Consider the following 17,024-nt stretch of genomic DNA (forward strand, 5'->3'; position numbering starts at 1 on the left):
TTCTCTATGATTTTAAGAGGAGCTGTGAATTTATGGTCCCCTTTACGTAAAATTCCAGGTTTTCGTATTCTAACGAAGGTACCACACTCAAACTTTGGTTCCTTAGCACCCCGCCGCTTGTCTGTGAAAGCCTTAGACTTTGCTTGGTTCTGTTCAACTGTTTTTCTCATATCATCCTAATTTGGGGCATCAGGTCGTACCTTTAACAATCCAGCAATGTTCAGTTTAGTATTCATCTGTTTCCCATGCAGTAACTGTGGGTGATCTTTGCATTGTGGCATGTCATGTAGCCTGGTATGCTTACAGAAATCAGTAGTGAAGTGTATCCACAATTGCCCTTCCAGTTTAGCAGTTTGCAAACTCTCTTTTAAACTTCTGCTAAATCGTTCGATTTCCCCATTGGCTTGAGGGTAATATAGGGATGACCTTCTGTGTAAAATGTTCCTCTGTGCTAGAAAAGCTTCAAACCTCAGGGAAGTAAATTGACTACCATTATCTGAAACCAGTTCTTAGGGGTTACCTTCCCTGTTAAAAACTGAAGAGAGGAACTTAATTACTGTAGCAGAAGAGATTTGTGATGTAAATACTACCTCAGGCCATTTACTGAAATAGTCTATTAAAGTGATAGCATAACGGCAGTCAATTGGAGCAGTATCAAAGGGTCCTACAATGTCAATCGCTACTTTTTCCCATGCAGATTCAGGAAGAGGAACAGGCAGTAATGGAGGGGTACATGTCACTGCTGTCTTATCATGCATTTGACAAGTGACACAGAATTTTACGAGTGCTTCAGTTTGAGAATCCATCCCTGGCCACCAATACAAATCCCGTAGTCATTGTTTGGTTTGGACAATTCCTTGATGAGTATCGTGTGCCAGGTGTATGAGTTTTGACTGTAATTCTTCTGGCACAAGGAGCTGGTGTGTACCTTGTAGCACACAGCCATCGAACAAAGTAAGTTCATCCCAATCTCTAAAATAAGGCAGCAAAACTGGGTTGTGGTTTTTAGGGTGACTGGGCCATCTCTTTGTCAGAAATTCCCATAGTTTGTTCAGCGTGTCCAATTCAACAAAAACAGCTTGAAATTGTTCTCTTGTAACTGCAGTGAGAGTGCTTGTAATAAGCACAACCACTACATCCTCATCCTCCGGTGGACCATCTGGTGAAGGCAAAGGCAGGCGAGAAAGGCAATCAGCAACCACATTTTGGTTTTCAGGCTTATATTCCAGTTCATAATTGAAAGAGAGTAGTCTTGCAGACTATCGAGCAATACGGTATCCTGCTCTTCTCGTCCTTTCATGGTGAGCAACATCGTCAAAGGGCTGTGGTCTGTGTGCAACTTGAATGTGCGGCCCCGACAGGTAAGTTCTCCATTTTTCAGTAGCCCAGGCACAAGCAAGTGCTTCTTTTTCGACTGTAGAATATTTTCTCTCAGCATTACTTAGTGTCCTTGAAGCAAATGCAACAGTCCTCTCTGTGTTGTCCTCATGCAGTTTTGTGAGAACAGCCCCAAGTCCATAATCAGTAGCATCAGTAGTTACAATTGTGGGCAATGCAGGACTGAATAGTGCAAGTACTGGACTATGTACAATCAAGGTCTTTCACCGTTTTGAAACTAGCTTGTGCATCCGTTGTCCACACTAAGGTTGAACTTCTCCGTAGTAATTCCCATAACGGTTCAATGACAGAACCATAATTGGGAATGAATTTTGCATACCAGGAGGTAAGAGCCAAGAAGGAACGTAAGGTTTGCAAATCTTTTGGAGGAGGAGCATTTGAAATTGCCAGGATATGATCTGGATCAGGTTTTAGTCCAGCCTGTGAAATTGTGTGCCCCAGAAAGGAGAGTTCAGTTTGTCTAAATTTGCATTTGGACCCATTGAGCTGGAGGCCTGCTGTGCTGATGCAGTTTAGTACAGACTTCAGGTTATTGTCATGCTCCTCAGAAGTATTTCCAAACACGATAATATCATCCAATTAGCACTGAACTCCATGTTGATTCTTTAGAATCAATGACATTTTTTGAAAGGCACTTGGGGCAGATATGAGACCGTATGGAACACGTTTAAAACAAAATAGCCCCGCGTGTAATAAATGCTGTGACGTGTCTGCTATCTTCATGCAACATAATCTGGTGGCATGTGCTCTGCAAATCAGGAGTTGAAAACATCTTTGCTCCACGGAGTTCTGCAAATACTTCTTGTATGTGAGGAAGAGGATGGCTGTCAATCACAATAGTTTTATTTGGCTCCCTTAAGTCCTCACAAAGGTGAATGCCTGCACCCTTCTTCTGCATCACTACTATAGGTGAAACCCATTCTGAGGCGTCGATCTCTTCAATAATGTCCTTTTGAACTAGTTTTCTAAGTTCCTCTGAAGCAGCTTCCCTGACTGAAAATGGTAAGCGCCGTAACTTCTGTCGTACAGGCATCACATTATTCTCATTTTAACTTTATGCAGAAACCCATAAGCACAGCTGAGTTTCTCCTCAACTTGGTGTTGAGTCCCAGCTCAAACTGGTGTGTGTACTGCAAGAGTGCTTTGCTGAGGAAGATCAATTCATCCATTAACTACCCTGACATTTAAAGCAGCCAATAAATCTCTGCCAAGTAGGAGTGCCTTTGTGGACAATGTAGAACTCTGCAGTTACACAGCAATCACCAAAAGTAACTATTGCTGGCAGGCAGCCATGTACTGAAATATGTTTTTTTCAAATAGCACACCAAGTGAAGTTTGGGTTCAGTAAGAGGCACATCTTTAAAGTAATGCAAATAGATGGAATCAGGTAGTATAGATACTGCTGAGCCTGTGTCCAACGTTAGCTGAATAGAGTGTGGTTTGCCTGAGGGTATGGTGGGAACGTTTACAGTGCACTTTGTTTGTTCTGGAATATGTACAATAGTGATTTTGTCCACGCTCAGCACAGTAACAGCTGGTATTGTAACTGCATGCACCTGTTGATTGAACTGGCTACTGCGACATACTTTAGCAAAATGTCCAATCTTTTTGCAATGATTGCACTGAGCTACTTTTTCTGGACATCCTGTGTAGCTTGCAAGGTGTTGTGGGGATCCACAGCAAAAACATGCTTTTACTGTATTTTGAATTTGCTGATTCGGTGGTTTTTCATTAGTTTTCCTCTTGCAATTGTGTGTCTGCAGTGGTAGCGAACTTTTCTGCAAAGGAGTCACAGCCTGGACTGTGCCTCCTGTATCCATGCTCATTATTTTGGCTTCAGCTGTAGCTGACTCAATCTGAGTAGCAATGGTTATTGCTTTTTCTAATGTAAGTTGTGGTTCTAGAATTAAGCGTTCTCTTACATGAAGCGTTGTTTTCTCAATGAACTGGTCTCTAATCATCTCATCTGCCATATTCCCAAAGTCACAAATTACAATCAGACTCCTCAGGGAAGCAATATACTGGCATTATAGTTTCCCCTGGTTTCTGCTCATGCTGGAGAAATCTGTAACAATTAGCTACTACATTCACTTTTGGCACAAAAATTTTTTTAATGCTGTGAGTGCAGTCTCATATTTATCATCTGCAAGGGGAAAAAAGTGTAAAATACACGTTGCCCTTCTGCTCCTAGGCAGTGGATTAGCAGAGCACGCTTTCTTCCTTCAGAAATCTGTGTAGCACCGATTGCAAGCAGATAAGTCTCAAGCATATGGATCCAGGCAGTAAAAGCAATTGGAAGCTCACCTGGACTTTGCAGAAAGGGTGCAGAAGGGTTCAGAGGCAGAAGATCCATCCTCGTCGCCAGAATGTTGTATCAACCAAGCAAGGTGCTAACAGGCTTCAACAGGACTTTATTTTCAAAGTGGAAACCTCTTTACCAAGCTGCTGCTGCACCCTCTGTAGCTTTTTTCCAGCCTCTCAACTCCTCTCCTCTCCCTTCCTGTCCTTTCAGACTCCCAACAGCCAGTGCTCCCAATTCTAATAATTACAAGCAACATCGAACCACCACACAAGTCAACAAGAGCACTAGCAGCAATAGCTCCTATGTTCAGTTTTATAATCTTCCAGCTGGGCATAGAGAAAACTGGTGCGTAACCAGAGGGTGGGGAGAACAACAGCACAAAACTCCCAGTCTCATCCTTGAGGGAGGGAGAATACAACAGGGCTGCTGGGCGTGCTGGTAGCATGGGAATGAAGGAAGGAGAGGTGTGAGCATGGGAGTTGATAAGCTGAGACAGGGGAGTGCAAGCAGAGTTGAGGATATGAAGGAGGCACCTGGGGAAAAAGATAGCACGGGCTAGGAGGGACAGTTTGAGCAACTCAGAGCAGCTGCAGTTGCTCTGTGCAGGGGCTTTTTGGCATAAAGCCTAGGACCGCTCCCTGTAGAAAAGACAGCTGGCTGTCTAATGCAGGCTGGTGATGAGTGCATGTTTCTCCATCTGCAAGGATGGGAGACTCTCTTGGCAGCCGTAACAGGGGCTAGGAAAAGGCTAGCATGGTAGAACAGAGATGGAACTGTGCAAGGAGAGGGGATGGGCTTTGTGAGGGGAGGAGGGGTAGAGAGAGATGTGGCTTGGAGTATACTCCTCCTTAGTACGCTTTATGAGAATGGGCCACGCTGTCCAAAGCATTATGTCATGCATTAAACTACCTCTAACATATATTAAAATCACTCTAATTACTCAGATCTTTCCTTTGCCAACCACTTACACCACAGCTGACCATAAAAATCTTTGGAGGCTTGGTATGTCCAACATCTAGTGGCATTTCAGGATAATTCTGCATTCCATCTCTTCACTGCAGCTCTAACATGTTTCCTTAATTTAACATAGTGGCCTCTGCTGAGGACTTGAGCTAGATCTTGACATGCAGTTCTACTGGTGCTTTATGCCCTGTGCATTTAATGCCTTTCTAGACCTTGCATGAGCCTAATACTTCCCTCAAACTCTCCCAGAATGTTGTACAGGACAAAGGAGCAAGGCTAGCTAGCATAGAGGGGGTGGGTTTAAGTGTGGTCTGCTTTCTGAATGGGCTTCCCAGACTGCAAACAGAATGCAAAAGCTCTCCTGTACCAGACTAACAAAGAGCCATCTGCTCTGATAGCTGTGTCCTGAGCATTGCAGCAGGGAAGCCAAAGCGGAGCACTCTTCGCTGTGGGCTGTACAACCCCACCTGGAGCCCTGGGTTATTACTCAGAGGGCTAGCCTGCTGCAGCTTCACTGCTGCAATACCCAAGTTGGCTAGATTAAGTCTACCTTGGGTACCTCTATCACATCTCGTGATTGCAACAAAGACACAGCCCCTCGGCTTTGATTGGTTTGGGATGGCATTTGAGTTTGGCTTGGGAGAGCAGCAATCCTGTCCATTAGTCCTTTTATATCACTGTTTGCTACCATCGTATCTCAAAACACTTCCCTTGCTTTGAGTTAATCAGCATTAACATCAGCTCAGCTACAGCTGTACTTTTCTGAATCAAGATTCTTGAATTGCTCCAGAGTCACCACTAATGTAAGGGTAAACAGACCAGGCTGGAGATCCTCAATTAGTTTAAACAAATCCCACAAAGACAAATTTAATGAACTGATAGCTAAGGTTGCTCAGGTACCCTTCTTACTTATGCAAACTCAGGGAAGTCACCAGTTAGGCCAGTGTTCATATGCACACCAGCCCCAATCTACATGCCAGAAAGGCCAAACAGCTGGATGCCCAATGCACACTCTATTTCCAAATTTCTATAACAAACTCACTGGAAATTCCCCCATCAGATCCATCTACAATACACGCATCCAGTTCCTTGCGCTGAAATGCAGAATTCTGACCTCAGGCAGGTTAAGATGTTCCCTGTAGACACACGTACCATTGTAAAGCCCAGAGTTTTGTACAGAAGAAAGAATATGATCTGAGTTTGGTTTTCTAATCCTGTGCAATTTGTAAAGGACTGGAGGATCTGGCCCAAATCCAAGTATCTGAAGAGTGCAACTGCTTTGTGCTGGCATCATCCGAACCTGAAACTGGTTTACTTGGCCTAGAGTGGATCATCCCAGGGTAAAGGTGAGTAGTGGAGTAGAGCTGACGTGGGGGCTCCCCATCCCTGCTACCAGCATAGCAGGGAAACAGGAGGCTTGGCTGGGATTGCTCTGAGCTATGACAATCCTTCTCCATGTTAATGCTGATTAACTAAAAGCAAGGGAAGTATTTTGGGATACAGTGATAGTAAGCCCTGGTATGAAAGGATGAATGGAAAAGTATTGCTGCTCTCCCAAAACAAACTCAAATACCAGTCCCCTGCAGCCATTAATCAGGGCATCAATTAGAGCAGGCTTCCCACTACTTTAAGATGGTTGCAGCCTGCACAGGACAGCTGGCGGAGCAGGACAGTACAAAATCCTGCTCTGAGTAGTTTGGCCATAGCTGAGGATCTGGACCACTCTTGCACGCAGCATCTGTGCTGTTGAAGTCAATACTTCTATCACTTCCTGATATAACGCACCACAGGATTCTTCATTATACAAATGCAAACACTGAAGGTTAGAAGTGGTGTTACTAGTGTGTTTAGGACCATGACTATACAACACAGCAATATTTTAAAAGGCAACTCATTAAAACACTTGTAAACATGGACAGGAACAAACTGGATGCCTCAATAATTCTGTTCCCATTTCTAATGCTTTCCGCAGCTTTATGGAGGATACATTAAGAAATACAGCAGAAATGTTAGTTAACTTTTGTCTTTTGAGATTCAGGGCATGTTCTTATAGTGCATGTTAGCAAATTCATTAATGTGCCCACAATTGGCAATTATGCTTCCATTCATAACTAAATGGCATACAGTATGAAAGGGATAGAGGGAGAAGCTTGCTGTGCTCGAACATGCAACACCATTGCTTGCAATTCAGTTTCCTTGTTGGACCATGGCCTGGAGAGATTCTATACAGCAGCCACTAGATGGCAATACAGTACAGAGTGGCCTCAGCGCAGTTACAGATGTCAAGCTGCAAACAAGATCCTTGGGAAACTACTGAGAAAATTCCTATGATGCTGGGAACAAGGTTAAATTATCAGTTTGTTTAGTTTCATATTAAAGGGGTTTATATTTGATCCCCTTCTCCCCCCCGTAAATCCTGTCTTGTAGTGGATTTACATTTCAATCCATTTTGCCTGATCAGGGTTTCCTTTAGCCTTGCACACTTAATACTAAATAACTTCCTAGTACTTGGGGAAGATATTAGCTTGGAGGGTTTTAGCGTAAAGCTTTCTGTGAACGGGCCATATGGCCAGCTAGCATGCCTGTGACTGAGTGCCTCAAGGGCCACATGACAGTCAATTAATGACACCACAGGTGCAGGGGAGAATCCTTTACTATATTTTTGAGCAGGTAACACACCTTTGTGCCTGAGTCGCAGCCATTTTGTCTCCATTAAGCCATATAGTCAACTATCCTGAGGTGGTTCTGGACTTGCAGTGACTGGGAACCTACCCCAGCTGCTGACTGAAGTGCCAGGATGAATGGGCTTTGCCTAGTCACTGCTCTTGCAGCTTCCAGTTCTACCCTAGCCCAGCGGCCCTGACACAGGTCCCTGCCAGCAGCCCCACAGAGGCTAAGCCCACCTCTCCTGCTTTGGCTCAGACTTTGCCCGAGTTCAGTCAGCCTTTCAGAGCATTGCTTCAACGGAAACTTCACCTCTGGTGGCCAGTGTGAAAAGCGGATGGCTGACTGAACTTGGGCACAGTCTGAGCCAAAGCAGGAGAGGTGGGCTTAGCCTCTGTGGGGTTGCCGGCAGGGACCTGTGTCAGGGCCGCTGGGCTAGGGTAGAACTGGAAGCTGCGAGAGCAGTGACTAGGCAAAGCCCATTCATCCTGGGCACTTCAGTCAGCAGCTGGGATAGGCACCTATACGCACCCACCATGAAGTAGTCCGTCCAAGCCATGCTTTTACCAACCTCTTTTCATACTGACCGCCATAGGTGAAGTTACCATTGAAGCAATGAGGATAGGGAAGCGGACCCTGAGTGGGTGTTCATGTGTTGGGATGACTAAAAGGAGACTCCTAGGCCTCTTCAGCTCAGCAGAGACCTACAATGGTAGTTCGTGCAGGATTTGGGAAAGGTAACAGGTTTGGTGGCTGAGGTTCCTAGGGCAGAAATTGAGTTGTTTGGCTCAGACAGCCATTTTATGTTTGCTGCCTGTTATTGGGTAAACTATGTCTTGGGTGGTGCAGTGAATTCAGCACACCTGTTGCAGTTGGGAGGTTGCTCCTCCTTCCTGTACTTAACCCGATCAAAAGGGATTGCATTTCAAAAGCATTCTCTTTCCTTGGTAAGTGGATATATTTGGGGAGATGCTAGAGGACACTGACTCTCACCTTGACAATACTGAGCTTGTTGAAATACTTCATAGTCCTCAGCACCTGAAGGAACACAGCACAGGACTGTATACATTCGTCTTAGCTTTCCGGTGAGGCATAGGCACATTGACCTTTTGGCTGATGCAGAGTTTCATAGACGCTATTATGTTTTAGCTTTGTAGCCTGTAATACAATCATTGTTTGGGATCTCACGGTCTTCTCAGGAGTCCTGGAACCATGACTCTGCCCATACTTCGTCTCTTTGCCCCTGTGTACTGTTGCAAGACTGATGGGAGAAAGAACGTTGGTCTTCCAGCCACACTTGGCTGCTTCCCAGATGGAAGTAATAGTAAATGTCTGTATCTCTGGTTTTAAACTCCTTCTGTTCCACATTGCTTTCATGGTTGCATGCATTTTGGGGAAGAGATGATCATAGACTCAAGGGTATCCTATACAATGAGCTATTAAGAGCTAGGATGCTGCTTTGTTTATTTCTTGTCATATGTCCTGCTGCTTTGGCTTGGGTCTCACCTCTTACTCCCTTATTCCTTTCAATCCACCGCTTAATCTTTTTAGTCACTGACTTTTTCCTCCTCTCAACGATTGCAGGGAAGTCCGGTGTCTGGTCACAGTGTGATCTACTGGTCAAGAAAGATGGTCTCCCTCTGGATTTTCCCCTGGATCTCAGTAGCTCTGCTGGAGGCACTGACTGCTGTCTTCTCCTCAGGACCTGATGTTACTGTCACTTTGCATGTGGGAGGACGCTATCAGACAAACAAACAAAAACACTGAGATGAGGATGCCCCCCCAAAACAAACAAAAACACTGAGATGAGGATGAAGGAAAAATAGACTGGGATAGACCGATGTTCCTGGGGACTGCGTTGTTTTAGGAGACCCAGGTAAGGCGTAGACATCAATGGGAGATGTGCACATGGATTTGTGGGCAAAATTTGGCCCCAGATATCTTTCAGAGAAGACAGATGAATATACAGGAAGGCTATATTATAAAATTAGTGGCTTGAACTGGCCCAGCCTTTCCCTTTATAATACAGTTGTAATGGTTCAGTTAACACAAAAAGTTAGAGAAATTGGCTTAATCATTAATTTAAAAGACATATATGTTTTGTTCATACTAGTCTGAAAAATAATCCAAGGTGGTTTCTTAAAGCTCATAAATCAAAGTACCAGCAATTTCTAGGTGAGGTGTTTTGAGAGTTAAAAGCCATGTTTTATACTTTCTGAAACATCAGCACAGAGTGTTTGAAGTATAAGTATAGTAATTTGTCCTGGTAGCAAACATCTCAGCATTAGGGTCACATATCAACAGGAGTTATGCTTATGTATGTGGATCGACAGTAGCAAAAAGTTGTGCTCTGGTGTTTAATCAACAATAGAGGGTACATGGCTATCCAGGAATGATTCATTTCTTACCAAGAATAAAAAGAAAGCACTCGGAAATACTGTTTTGTTTCAGATTCTAGTTTGGATGTAGAGACAAGAAAAAAAATTCTGCAAATGAAGTCAAGTACTAGGGCATTTTATTATACCCAATTCTCATATCACTGATTCCTGACAAGAGGACAAGCCATGTTAAAAACAAGATCTGAGATACCATACTGATGAGTATGAGAACCTAGATACAAAGAAAAGCTCAGACCTATTAAGTAATAGTCAAAGAGCTGCATGAAGTAGTGATTAAAGTTCACTATATGGTTTGTCTGAGGCTAGTATTTCAGTAGCCTCAGGTTTAAGAAGAAAAGGCTTTTGGCCAATTAGCCACTAATATGTCCTAGCTCAGTGGCTCTCAACCAGGAATATGTGTACCACTGGGGGTAGGCAAAGGTCTTCCAGCAGCTACATCAACTCATTTAGATATTTGTCTAGTTTTACAACAGGCTACATAAAAAGCACAGGCTTACAGTACAAACTAAAATTTCATACAGACAATGAGTTTTTTATACTGCTCTACATACTATACCCTGAATTGTAAGTACAATATTTATATTCCAATTGGTTTTTTTATAATTATGTGTAAAAATGAGAAAGTAAGCAATTTTTCAGCAATAATGTGCTGACACACTTTTGTGTGTGATTTTTGTAAACTAGTAGTTTTTAAGTGAGGTGAAACTTGAGGGTACACAAGAGAAATCAGACTCCTGAAAGGGGTACAGTTGTCTGGAAAGGTTGAGAGCCACTGTCCTAGCTCACCCAAGAAGTTTTGGGCCTGATGCAGAAATTACTGAATGAAAAATCTATTTCTTTGGTTATGAAGGTTGTCAGACTAGATTATCATAATGGTCTATTCTAGCCCTAAAATCTGTGAATCTATGAGGATTGAAACACAGTCTGACCTAGTGGGGATAAGTGATATTTTCAGATGATACAAATAGGCTGAGTTTTGATAATACAGCCTTATTCACATGCCATCCTAGAAACAGGTCCTGGGAGAACCCTTCTGTGGGTAAAGAACAGACGAACAACTGCAGCATTCCAGCTTGGGAACTCGGAGTGCTGTAAGTGTTCTCTCGGTTCTCTTAAGCAACACTACTGCACGTGGTTCCAGTTGTGCCTAATTAGGCACAGGACAAAACTAGAGAGCTGACTCCAGCTGTGAGGGGCTTAGGACCTTCCCTAAGTTACAAATGCCCTTTTGGGGGTTACAGGAGGAAGTCTGGTGATAAAGAAGAGTTTTCAATTTAGGGAGACTTTGGTAACTCCAGGTGGGAGGACAGACAAGAGAGCTTGTTTGAACCTTTTGCAAATAACTTGGGAATTTTGTTGTTTGTGAACTTTTTAGTAGCCCTGGGAAGAGTTAGAGGAGAACCTATTTTTAAAGGAGATATGTCTGTAGTTTGGCTGTTTTTAGTAATGGAGCCCATGAATGTGTGCTGACCGTTCCTGCATGCATGTGTGTGTGTGTGTATATATGTATGTATTTATGCTCACAGTAAAGAAGCTCACACAGAAAGGTTTGGGCCTCAGACTAGTTTGTGGGGCTAACTAGTACTTCATACTGACACTGCCGTATATTGATTTGTTTAGATTCACAATAACACAGGAAAAAAGACACCAAAGCACCTTTACAAAAACTTAAAATGCAAACAAATTACTTTGCACCCACACCAGCAATAACCAGGACAGCAAAAAATCAATCTTAACAATTCTTCCCTCTCCATGTAAAAGATAGACCCTATTGTATTTCTCCCTCCTGAAAAGCCTGAGTAAATAGGCCTTGTAGCATGCCTTGAAAGTCATCAAAATACGGTTATTTCAGTCCCAGGTGGGAATGAATTCCCAAGCTGAAGGCTTTTGTGGCAACTGTGCTGCCAGGAGCTCCCTTTCTTTTATACTGAGGATTCTAGCTCAAGCACTTGCACTGATCATAATGACAGTAGGCGACAGGCTCTCAGGAAGACAGGTTACAGGCTACTTAGGGATTTGTAGCTTTTGGGTAAAATGTTCCGAAATGCCCAAGTCCAATTTTCAAAAGACTTGGGGACTTAAGAACCTGCCATTTGTTGAAAGTGAATGGGACTTAGACACCTATGTCCTTGTCATTTTTGAAAATGAGATTTAGGCTTCAAAATCACTCAAGTGCTTCTGAAAATTTTACCCTAAATCTATTTGTTACATATAAGACTTGTCAGTTCAGACGTACAAGTTGGTGTCAAAGGGCTCACTATAACCAATGCTACTTGGAAACGTTCTTTTAAAAAAAAAATAGTGCTAAGTTTTAATTACACACTTGATCTTGCTAAGTAACATGCATCATTTAAAACAAATTAAGACTATCTTAAATACTGTGTGTGTATAATATATATAATTATGCAAAACCTTTAAAAAATGGAGTCCAATCCACAGACAAAGGATATAGCAACATTACTGCATTAGCTCTTCTAAAGAGTTTACTTTTGGTAATCTGGTTATAACTAGTCCGTATATATTATACTTACATTAGTTAAGAAAGGAAGAGGGTGCACTGATTTCTGTAGATATCGATGCCCATTAAAACACTTATAAGCCTGAGCTAAAATCAAAGAGATTGAGGGGTGAACAACAGTGGATGGTCCCAGAACTAGTGAAGTTCATCTATGCGAGATATTAGGAGGTCACTCTAGGGTGCATGACCCTCCACACTGACAGCAATCCCCCCCCCACCCCGCCCCGAGAATTAAGTGTTGGGAGGGAAAAGGATGGGGACAAGACAAGTGGCTCTGCCATTGCACACATCCATCAGTTGTTCTCCCTCCTTTCCTCCCTCCTGCCCCATGGGGTAGAGGGTCTAGGGAAGGGGTGGGCAAACTTTTTGGCCAGAGGGCCACATCGGGGTGTGAAACTGTATGGAGGGCAGGGTAGGGAAGGCTGTGATCCCCAAACAGTCTGGCCCCTGCCCCCTATCCGTCCCCTCCCACTTCCCACCCCCTGACTGCCCCCCTCAGAACCTCTGACCCATCCAACCCCCCCTCCACTGCTTGCCCCTTGACAGGTCCCCCGGGACTCCCACCCCTGCCCCCTGACAGGCCCTCCGGGACTCTCACGCCCTATCCAACCGCCCCCCCCCCACCGTTCTCCAACTGCCTCAGAACCTCTGCCCATTCAACCGCCCCCTGTCCCCCGGGACCCCCTACCCAACCACCCCCCCCGCCGCTACCCCCTTACCATGCCGCTCAGAGTGGCAGGAGCTCGCAGCCCCGCTGCCAGCGGGGGAGGGGCCAGGGGCTAGCCTCCCCTGCCAGGAGCTCAAGGGCCGGGCAGGACGGTCCCGCGGGCCATAGTTTGCCCACCTCTGCTCTAGGGCAATGCTACCCACTCCAGCCTAGAATATACTCACTGAAGAGTGGCTCTGTTGCCACTCTGTGGACTCTGATAAGGGGGGCATTCCTTCTGTGCAGATCCTCAGTTATGGGTGCTGGGCTCTGGGAAGAGGATTTGGGCTATAATGTATACATAATTTTTTGAGTTATGTGTAAAAGTCACATATGTTTCAATTGCTTCTACAGAGATCAGATAACTAAACTGATGTGGTTAAGCACTGGAATAAATTGCCTAAGGAGGTGGTGGAATCTCCATTACTGGAGATTAAGAGCAGGTTAGACAAACACCCCTCAGGAATGATCTAGATAATACTTAGTCCTTGCCATGAGTGCAGGGGACTGGACTAGATGACCTCTCGAGGTCCCTTCCTGTCCTATGATTCTATGCTATTATGTTAAAAAAAAATTAAAGCAAACTAATATGAAAAATCATATTAAGTTAATGTTCAAAGAATCCTGCCACAATTATAAGGTCCTGGATGTGAACTGCCTTAATATCATGGGGAATTAACACTGGTTCAATTTACAGTGCCTAATATATAGTTTAAATTCAAATTCTTTGTGGAGTGAGGTTAAAATGTCATTCTCCAGATATTGGGCCTGCTCTACTATATTACATGAACTTTATACCAGAATAGCTGTAGGAAAAACTGGTGTAATGAGTGGAGAATCAGGCCTTCTTTCTTTTTTTAGTCACAGTATCTTAGTGTGTGTTTCTGTCTCTCCTTCACTATTTTATTCCAGCTTTGTCTTTTCTTTGGGTTACCGGCTGTTTTGATAACTGTAGCTGACTGATGTGGCATTAACCTGCTTTTGCTTGAGTTGTTATGAGCCTATATAAAGCCACTTATGATACATCAGTTTTATTTCACTTTTCTTTGTGAATCCAAGTAAAACTACCAGGCTCAGTGTTGGCACAGTTATATTTCTCTTGTTGTCATGGTCACTGATTTAATTTCTTTGTGACTGAGAAATAAAGCACTGTTTCTTTTCCCGCAGTTGAAAGAGCTCAATCCAAAATACATCAAACTAAATTGCATAAATGGTCAAAAGACATGTTACATTAATCTGTATTCATCTTCAAATGAGAAGTGTTTAAAAAAATTGCTCTGCTCTAATCCTGAGAATTATAAATAAGGAAGCAGTGCACAAAGGAACTTTGTATATTCAGTAGAATGTCCTATGATGGCAAAAGCACATGCAAGTCACCCTGAGTATTACATCATCCAGAAAAGAATAAAACATGCATCTCTTATATGAAAGGCGCGTCAGGCAAAACTGTGTATTTGCAAATCTTAGCTTTTTGGTCTCTAATGTCTCATAAAATGTGTAAGAGGTTATTTTTCCTCTCTTAGATTTATCTTTCCTGGACATTCAGTGGCAATCTTTACTTAACTGCAACGCGTAACACTGGGGAGAACTAAATCATGTGGAAAATTCTCTTCTGCTGAAAGATTTTTAATGAATTATGACAGGCAATTTTTATGGGTAGCGGGAGAAGAATGAATGAATAATTGTGTGAATTTTGGGAACTGCTTACATTGCATTTATTGACCCTTCTCTCCTACTCTTGTGTATGTGTGATAGTCATCTGGGGGGCTTCGGAATTATAGGAAAAGTCTCATGATACATGACACGTTCGCTTTGTGCAGAGCAGTGCTCCAAAGCTCATAAGGTATGCAGTACTTTTGTACCATGTACAAACTGTAATGTATATTTGAAAATAAACTTTAATTAAAACTGTTGCCCTCATTTGCTATGCAAACTGCATTTTCAGTGTGGAAACTCATCCTGTGAGACTGCAGGTCAGTTTCTATTATAGTCAATACTACAACTTTGGGTCTGTAGCCATGGTGAGAGCAAGCCACACCGTGCTGGAGAAGTGGAAAAAAATGATGACTCTCTGGACTTGTTCCTACTATGACTTCCTTTGTGAAAGACTGCAGGAGACTGGCTGATGGGTAGGAGATGCAGCCATAGCTGAGAAGGAAGCACTCTCGCTAAAGTAAATTAATAGACAATTCTGCAATCTGTGTATTGATAAAAGGTTGGGTTTTGCTTTCTTAATCATGCCTTAGAAAGCATCATCGTGGGTTTTGTCCAACATACTTCTAAAAATATTTGCAATTCTTTAAGTTCCCTAACAGAGTAAAAAAAACCCACACTTTATTTCCTTTTCTTCTCCTTACTGTTTATCTAGTGCAAATACTTCCTAAACCTACTTCAGTTATCTTGATTTGAAAATAGCCTATTTCTAGAGAGACACTTATTGGCATTTGATTATAGTACTGGTTGGCCAGTAATAATGGCTACACCTGAATAGTTGTTTAGGCCTGGCCTACACATAAGATGACCCAGCTATGTTGCTCAGGGGTGTTTAAAAATCCACACCTCTGAATGATGTAGTTAAGCTGACCTAAGTCCCCATGTAGACCATGTTAGGTGGATGGAAGAATTCCTGTTGACCTAGCTGCTGCCTCTTGGAGGTGAATTATCTACGCTGATGGGAGAGGTTCTCCTGTTGGCATAGGCAGTGTCTATACTTCAAATGCTACAGCGGTGTCACTGCAGCATGTCAAGTATAGACAGACTCTTAGATTGTAAACTGTCTCCATAGAGTTGCTCTTTGATTAGACCAAATAAGGAAGTGTTACTTACTCCTTCTCATAACACAAGAACTAGGGGTCACCAAATTAAATTAATAGGCAGGTTTAAAACAAACAAAAGGTAGTTTTTTTTTTCCCACACAATGCACAGTCAACCTGTGGAACTCTTTGCCAGAGCACGTCGTGAAGGCCAAAACACTAACAGGGTTCAAGAAAGAACTAGATAAATTCATGGAGGATAGGTCCATCAATGGCTTTTAGCCAGGATGTGCAGGGATGGTGTCCCTAGCCTCTGTTTGCCAGAAGCTGGGAATGAGTGACAGGGAATGGATCACTTGATGATTACCTGTTCTGTTCATTCCCTTTGGGGCACCTGGCATTGTCCACTGTCAGAAGACAGGATGCTGGGCTAGATGGACCTTAGGTCTGACCCAGGATGGCTGTTCTTATGTTCAGATTCGACAGAGACCCACTATGCGAGTTGCAACTAACCAGGGCCCTAAGTCTGAGAAATCCCAGAATGAAAATCTGAGTATTTCCGGAGGTGGCTGCCTGGCAATGTAACTCCTTGCTTGACACATGAAATTGGAATTAGCACAAAGGAATCCTTGCCTGTGTGCACTTTTTGCATTAATGGTAACACCACATTGCACAGTCTTATTTCTCCAAACCAATGGAAGATACAATGTTGGAAAGGAGCAAAACTGAGAAGAAATAGTTATCCTTTAAAAGGAATGTTGGCTTTTATGGCAGCCAAGTATTAGTATGATGGGCTCCTTATAAATGCATTTTTGTTGAGATACCAAGTACTTTAAAATAGCATTGACCCCACTTAAGACTACAAGGAAGCTGAGTACTTTCCTCAAAAAAACCTGTTGTATCTATTTTCACTTATTTCTTTGTTTCTGCTTCTGAACAGTCATTATATGTGGTAGCCACTTAATGATAACTGTTAAGGAGTGCTATAAAACAGAAATAAGCTTAAAACCTAATTTGCCTCGTTGTCCTATATGGCAGCATTGCAGGATGCTATGGCTGTCTTCTAAAGAATTAAATGCCTTATTCTCTTGCATAGTTATTTATATGTTAAATGCATGTTAGGAAAACACATGTGCAGGACAATACTTGAAGGTGGGATTTTCAAAGGAGCTTAAGAGAAGAAGGTCCCTGAGTCTCATTGAATTTCAATGGGAACTGAACCCTTAACTCCCATAGGTGCTCTTGAAAATTCTCAGCTTTGATGCATAATACATCATTTTTTTTATACATAGTAATAAAGCAAAGAGGTTTTTTGCACCCT

This window comes from Eretmochelys imbricata, chromosome 7 (genome assembly GCF_965152235.1).
Source record: "Eretmochelys imbricata isolate rEreImb1 chromosome 7, rEreImb1.hap1, whole genome shotgun sequence".
Taxonomy (NCBI): domain Eukaryota; kingdom Metazoa; phylum Chordata; order Testudines; family Cheloniidae; genus Eretmochelys; species Eretmochelys imbricata.